The sequence below is a fragment of the Physella acuta genome, unplaced genomic scaffold (genome assembly GCF_028476545.2).
Source record: "Physella acuta isolate Inbredline_101_S28 unplaced genomic scaffold, ASM2847654v3 ptg000788l, whole genome shotgun sequence".
Taxonomy (NCBI): domain Eukaryota; kingdom Metazoa; phylum Mollusca; class Gastropoda; family Physidae; genus Physella; species Physella acuta.
This window is the reverse complement of record NW_026732306.1, coordinates 318694-326165: the sequence shown is the minus strand read 5'-3', so window position 1 is coordinate 326165 and position 7472 is coordinate 318694.

The following is a 7472-nucleotide window of genomic DNA, read 5'->3' as shown; positions in this document are numbered from 1 at the left end:
ACTTGTTCTGTAATATTGTATGATGAAATGGAAACTTATTGAAATCGACGCGGAGTGTGAATCACGGTTGTTTTAATGGGGACGGTTTTTTTTTGTTGGGGGGGGGGGGGGGGGGGGGGAGAAGTTAGGGGAGGGTTGCTATGAAGAGATATGCACCGCACGCGTTATTCCATATATACCACAATCTCGCTAAGTAAAACTTGGTTGAGCTCTAATAAAATTGTACAGAGATTCTCTCAACGCAAGGGAAACCAAATAGGTTAGAGAGTGTCCCTAGAACCTGTCACACAGGCTGCAATGATCCCCCTTCATGTTATTGATTATCATGACAGCACCAGTGTTTCTTCCAGACTTTTTTCTCCGGGTAGGGGGAGGGGTTGCACTAGCAATTTTCGGGGGGGGGGGGGGGCACTTTAAATTTTCGGGGAAGGGGCGGAACTGGTGAAAGTATATATTTTTTATATAAATTATATTGCGTTCAGGGTGGGGGCGTAGACGTTTTTCAAGGCTCTCCACCCCCCCCCCTCCCCCTTGGTGCCTGGAAGAAACTCTGGACAGCACTTAGAGTCGAGGCGAGCTCCAACAACCCTGATGAAGTTTTCGGTTCTCTCCCCTTATCTTTTTAAATTGTAATGCGTAAACTCACGGCAAAGTGAAGAATGAAATTAGCTTGAAGATGTAGGACATGGCCGTGTGTTTGATTTCTTGATCTTAGAAATCGACGACGGTTTAGACGTCGAAGCATGATCTGGGGTAATGGTGTTGGTATTTTTTTTCCACCCCAGTGACTGACGTTAAATACCACGCTTAGAAACTCCTCTAAAAGTATGGAGTGTTTGTCTGATAGTTATTCATCATCTTCATCATATGTTCCCGCTCGTGCACAAGACACATGGGGCAGATGACGTAGAGTTTATCTGCTTTAGAGACCTCAGCATAAGAAAGGATAGTGTGATCAGCACTATGCCCAGCCTTCGTTTCCCTAACGTGAGTTGGATAACCAGGTATTACTCGCAAATTAATATATACGTTCATTATACTCCACTCCTGACCTGAATGTAAACATAACCCAAGAATCAATTTTAACCGTAGGTTTAATTGATCGTACATATAAATGAATAACACAAAGTGTGTAGAGTCGTGCTTTGTTATTTTGTTATAATATGTTGTATACGATAGAGTGTGATGTAAAGTAATGATACAAAACAATGACTTAGAATCTAAGTTAGATACTCTTTACTTTTTAAATTATACCGATTTGATTGTGGCATGACTAAGTTGATACTACTGGCTTACATAATTCGTCTTTCCAACACAATATAAGCTTCTAATTTTCTAAAGGAGATGTTGCAAAAGATTCTTATAATTGAAAAAAAAATGTTACTTATATAATTTTTTTTTACTAGAAATTGATGATGGTTGTTATCTTTCGAACACAACATAATTTTCCTATTTTCTAAAGAAAATGTACCAAATGATTTTATAACCTAAAATGTGACTTCGCCCCCCCACCCCGAAAATTTCAAGTGCCTCCCCCCCCCCCTCTCCCGGAGAAAAAACTCTGGAAGACTACTGATCCCTAATATCCAATGAAAGTATATTCTAGATAAACAACCTGACAATCATAACAATTGGAAGAGTCAGCGGTTTGGCACTGACAGGTGACAAAACCCAACATGAATATATTGGTGTTTGACACAGGGCATTGATAGGTCATCTGACCTAATAAGTTCACGGGTACCACATGAATACTACCCCAATGATTACATGCAGTGTTTCTTCCGGACTTTTTTCTCGGGGGGGGGGGGGGGGGCACCTGGAAGAAACTCTGCATGGTCAAGTGACATCGCGTTTGCTGGTAGACCTGACAGCGAAAGGCCTCGTTTTTTTTTTTTTGGAAAATTCGATGTTTATTTTTAGCCTGAGTCACGTGGTGTATGGCAACTCACGTGCCGGAGGGAGGAGGAAAAAATTAAAACAATGCTAATTGCTAATTAATTGTTAGGCTGTAAGAGATGGATGATATTAAAGAGAGGCAGGTCGGACTTTGTAGAATGTCGATGCTTCTTAAATTACAGTAAACCTGTCTAAATGCCAGTAAAACATGCAGACAGACAAACAATTAGACAAACTACCTTACAGTAAAACATACAGACAGACAAATATTTTCAGGATTAGATGTAGTTGGCAATGTTTTTTTCTCATTTTGGTTCGACTATCTAGATCAGTGGTTTTTAACCTGAGTTCTATCGAACCACAGGGGTTCGGTGAGTCAATCTCAGGGGTTCGGTGAGTCAATCTCAGGGGTTCGGTGAGTCAATCTCAGGGGTTCGGTGAGTCAATCTCAGGGGTTCGGTGAGTCAATCTCAGGGGTTCGGTGAGTCAATCTCAGGGGTTCGGTGAGTCAATCTCAGGGGTTCGGGGAGTCAATCTCAGGGGTTCGGCGAGGGTCAAGACACACCCCCAACTCATTTGATTCACAATCGGATTTTGTCAGTGCGAGCTATTAAGACGGGTTTGATTAACCCGCAAGTAATAACACTGGAATGGGAGTGGGGTGGTTTGTTATCTAAAAAAAAGGTTATGAACCACTAATTTAGATCTACCACTGTTTTTGTTTTATTGCTGTTTCGGAATCGGCAAACTTTAATGAAACAAACATTTAAAAAAAATTCATTTATAATAATAAGATTTTAAATGCATCTAAAATAAGAAAATTAAAATAACTTGCTTTCTTTAATAGAAGCTTTGGTCGCTCATGTTATCTCTTACATAGTTTATCGACCAACGATTTTATCAAAGAAAGTAAATTAGTTTTATTTTATCATTTTCAGTGAATTTGAAAGCTTAATAATATACAGTTTTTTTTTCAAATTTGTTTTATTTTCAAATTTGTATTAATTCGTTCTAAATGAAGATGACACCAGTTAGGCTACGACTATAAATAAGTGCGGATAAACCCGATCTGTTGCTTGCTATCTTTAAATAGACAATCATCTGCTCGTTCTTAGTCAATGGTCGACGCTTAGTAGGCCTACTTCTAAAAAAATAAAGTATCATGACTATTTATCTAATTCGATTAACAATTAGATATCCTTGCATTGTCATCGTAGAAAAATGTATTTGGAAAGTTTGAACGAAATCTCTGCATTAGAAGTTGGTTAAGTTAAAAGATTTCTCACAACCCCCAAACGGACATTATAAACAAAATAAAAAGCGTGTTTAAAAAGTGTCAATACCTCCATTATCTTAGTTAAATTGATGCATATTGTGTACACCTGTATATGCTATATTGTGTGGCGCAGCTAGGGTTCTCACCCAAAACTTTGCCATGGTGAATTTTTCAGTTACTTGACAATAACCCATCAACATTCAATAATAACGACCACTCTTCCCATCACACGGGGAAACTAGATTTTAAGAGTGATGTCCCCTTCCTTCCTGGGCGTCTCCCAAACTTTCAACGACTGAATTCATCAGTGCTAGTGGAGAATTTGCTCAATCTATTCAAAGTAGTTCCTTCAAAAGGAGAGACAAATCGACTTTTTCTTCAACGTCTTTTTTTTTAGCTACGATGTCTCGTAGCTTTTTAAACTTCGTTACTATCGATATAAAAGACTTAATTTAAAAGTTTAAAACTAGGCTACGCCTGTTTGTAAATGAACATGGGTGCCAAGTACAATTATCACAGTAAACATAGAGTAAAATTAAGTGTAAAACCTCGAAGTAGTGTTACCCTCTCTTTTTTAACATACGTACATTATGTGAATGTATAATATCAGTACATGTATATGAAACCATCTAAGTGCATATGTAAACGTTTGAACATTAAAGAATATTTTCAAACATGTTGATAAAATATTATTAGTAAAAATAACATACTTTAAAAATGCATAAATAATATAAACGAGCCGACCCGCGGCGTATCATACGCCGCTATTTAGTTGATTTAATTTCTACTTTTCAGTAATTCATAATTTGTGAATTCGACAGTACCAATGCTGCCACTGAAAATATTTGCTTTAAAACACTAACCCCCCTCCTTTCCCCTAACCCCGACCCTACACCCCCCCCCCCCGTGAAAGCAGCCTCCTCTTAGTTACCTCCTGTAAGTTTAAAGTCGGTTCAAACTAAATTATCTGCCCCTAATTCCGCGCAGCCTGGTGCCCTCGAACTCCCGCAGCCATGTGGGCTGGAGTGGATGAACAGGGACTGGGAACAAAAGGGGTTTTTATGGCCCTACGGCAGATGTTTCGACCTGAAGCTACGACCTCCTCGTGGTCGCGGAAGGGGACCCGGGTTTTTACCCGGGGAGCTAGCGGTAGCTAGGGGTCTTTAATCTGTACGCCCGAGACCTGCGGAAGGAGCCGCTGTAGGACTTTCGTAGGACGGGCTCCGAAGAGCCTGGTACGTCGGACTCCCAAGTCCCCTACATGAGCGAGCCAGGAGATTTGTCCGCATTAGACGGGCGAATCTCCGTTGCTTGCTCTAAATAGCGTGGGGGAGGAGAGGTGCAAGACTGCCGGGAACCAAGAAGGGTTTTGCTCTCGACCCTAACCAGATGTCTTGACTTTAAGCTGCGGCCTTTACGTGGTTTCGGATGTGTGCCACTAGTCGGACCAAGCTCATGACCCCCCTAGTGGGTGCGGGATGGCTAGTGGTAGCCAACAGCAGCTAGAGGTTTTTGATCTGGCCGAGTGGAGCTGCTGTATGCGTTCGGCTCTTCCGAAGAGCCTGGTACGTCGGACTCCCAAGTCCCCCACATAATAGCGTGGGGGAGGAGAGGTGCAAGACTGCCGGGAACCAAAAGTCCGCAACCAGATCTTTTGACTTTAAGCGGCGGCCTTAACGGGGCTTCGGAATAATGCCACTGGTCCGACCAAACTCATGTCCCCCCTAGTGGGTGCGGAATGGCCAGTGGCAGATAACAGCAGCTAGAGGGTTTTGATCTGGCGGAATGCCCCCCACGATCAAGCTGGGTACCAGGCGGTGGGACGACGTCCCGCGTCTGGTGGGTGGGGAAGGAAAGCCTGGTGAGAGCCCACGGAAGTAGCGACCGATGTGTGGGAAACTCTCTCGGGGTTTGCTACACTGAGGCCTGCCTGGCTGATGGAAGTCAACCTTCTGAGCCGGTTTCCGTATAAGGAAGGAAGGAAGGAATCTGCCCCTAATAGCCGTCACCAAACCCGTCTCTGTGATTGTAAAATGTAAACAGAGTGAACACAACTCACCAGACAATGTGGGGGCGGGGTGGGGGTGGTTGTGATATTGATATAGAGGAAGAGAGGGGACTGTAAGGCGAGGTTGCAGCTTGTTTTCTAACGGCTCGAAGAAGAGAATTATATATATAGATATGATACGTGTGTGTAACATACTTTGATGTAACTGAACTTAGTTCTTTTTAGCATGGGAAATAACCTCTGTAATATTTTTACGGGCAACAAATATTGGGTTATGCTTCTTTTCATTATCGTATTTTTACCCATCACATTTCCAATCACAAAACAGTGTTTTATTTTATTCAATGTGAGTTGTTTTTTTAACTACATAAAATATATAAAAATGTATCTATTGGTTTCAATAAATATTTAATAAGTCTCAATATTTTTTTTTCTAATACAAAAAAGTAATAGGCCTACTCAGTCGCAGTAGAAATATATAGCGTTTTAATTCTCAAGTATAATGGGAACTTCACTCACAATCTCTAATTAGGCATTCGCCATGTCAATGCGGGCCATAGATAGGCGTGCTAAACACCGATACAACCAGCACATTCAAGGATATCTGATCATTCTGGCTTACATTGAATTATCTTCGCGTGAAGGATTGAATTGATACCACGTGTGACCCACACTTATCATAGCCCACACACATGGTAACAGATGGGCGAATATATCTGTGTGATGAGATACAGTGTGGTGACGTGTGCCGTGTATTCGTGTCTAGAGCTATGTAATCATTGCTCGCACAACTGGTTAAATGAAGTAAGTAAAGTTTCGCTTTCGGACCTGGCGTCCCAAGGGATAGGTGAAGCAGAGTTCACCTGTTTCTGTGATCTCGGCATATGAAGATATAGTGTGGTCAGCGCTATGCCCAGCCGCCTTTTACTTTCCCTAACGTAAGTCAGGCACCCTTCAGAACTGGGTGAACTCGAGAGTTTGACTTGGCTTTGATAATTAACCACACCGTCATATGTGTTAGTTAAGACAGTGTCTTAATGTTTTTGACCCAAACTATAGTCTCAAAGGTATTCGAGAGGCCCATTGAATAGTTAAAAAATCATGCACGGTGTAATTAAAATTAATTTGGTTATAAAACATTGAGTGTTCGTTTTTTTTCGGACTAGAGTGGATGTATTCGATGTTTTGAGTATTTTCGTTAATTAAACTTTTAAAAAAAAAAAGGCAAAAGCAATGTGGTTTTCACGTTCGATAGGCTAGCGTATGTTTTATTATACTCAAATGTTGTGAGTGTGTTAAGATTTTCAGAAAAAAATTCCGCTCACACAATTTATCTCACCCCTCCCAACGATGTCTATTTGAACCACTTAAAAAGATAAATATAGATGTTCGCGCGCCAAACTCAGACTTACTAGAAATCAACGCTAACCTTGGACCAAATCTAAACAGAAACTGACAACAACAAAAACAAGCTTTAGGAATCTAGTTGACACAATGAGAAATGCATGCATATGTATCTACTTTAAGAAGACAAGGCTATAGAATTAGTTTCCTGGTTAAAGTTTTTAGGTGTACGCTAGTACAAACAATAACGTGTACAAACTGGTTAGTGTGTTAGTTGAGTTAACAAGGGGTCAGTGTATGTGCTTGACCAGCAATTGAAGAGGCTTACCACGGCGTATGTCAACATAATTGTGCCGTCCTCCACACATATTCTCATCTCCCAGTAATGTGTAGCCACTTGTATTGGTGTGTGTGTTAACTTGAATGGTGTAGATCTATACGTAGATAGAAAGATTTATAGGTAGATAGAACGATCTAGATCTAGATAGAACGACTCGATCAAGCACCATCCATACTTCAGTTTAAGATTAGTCTCTTATCTATCCTAATAATCCTTCATCCCATTATCCAGTGGGTGTAGCTGATCTTATTCTGTCGTCTGGGTTAAGCAAATAAAGCATTGTTAGTACAATTTAGGCATTAATTATCAATGGCTAGCGAAAAGTAATCAAGTTACAAATACAAAGACCTGTATCCATCTGTATAACAGAGGAGAGTTAATGTGTATGTAAGGCGTTGTCCGTAAACTCTAGACGATTAACAACAAAAGGTGAGGGAGAGGGGGTGGTGGAGGTGGGGGGGGGGGGGGTAAGGAGTTGGGGGGGGGGGGTGGCTGCTGTGTTTGACAGCTCAGGGCAGACTGTCTGACACTGTGACAGTCAGGTATAAATCATGTCAAGACATCTCTATCTTGTATTATGACAGCCGAGCTGTCTGAGATTGTGATAG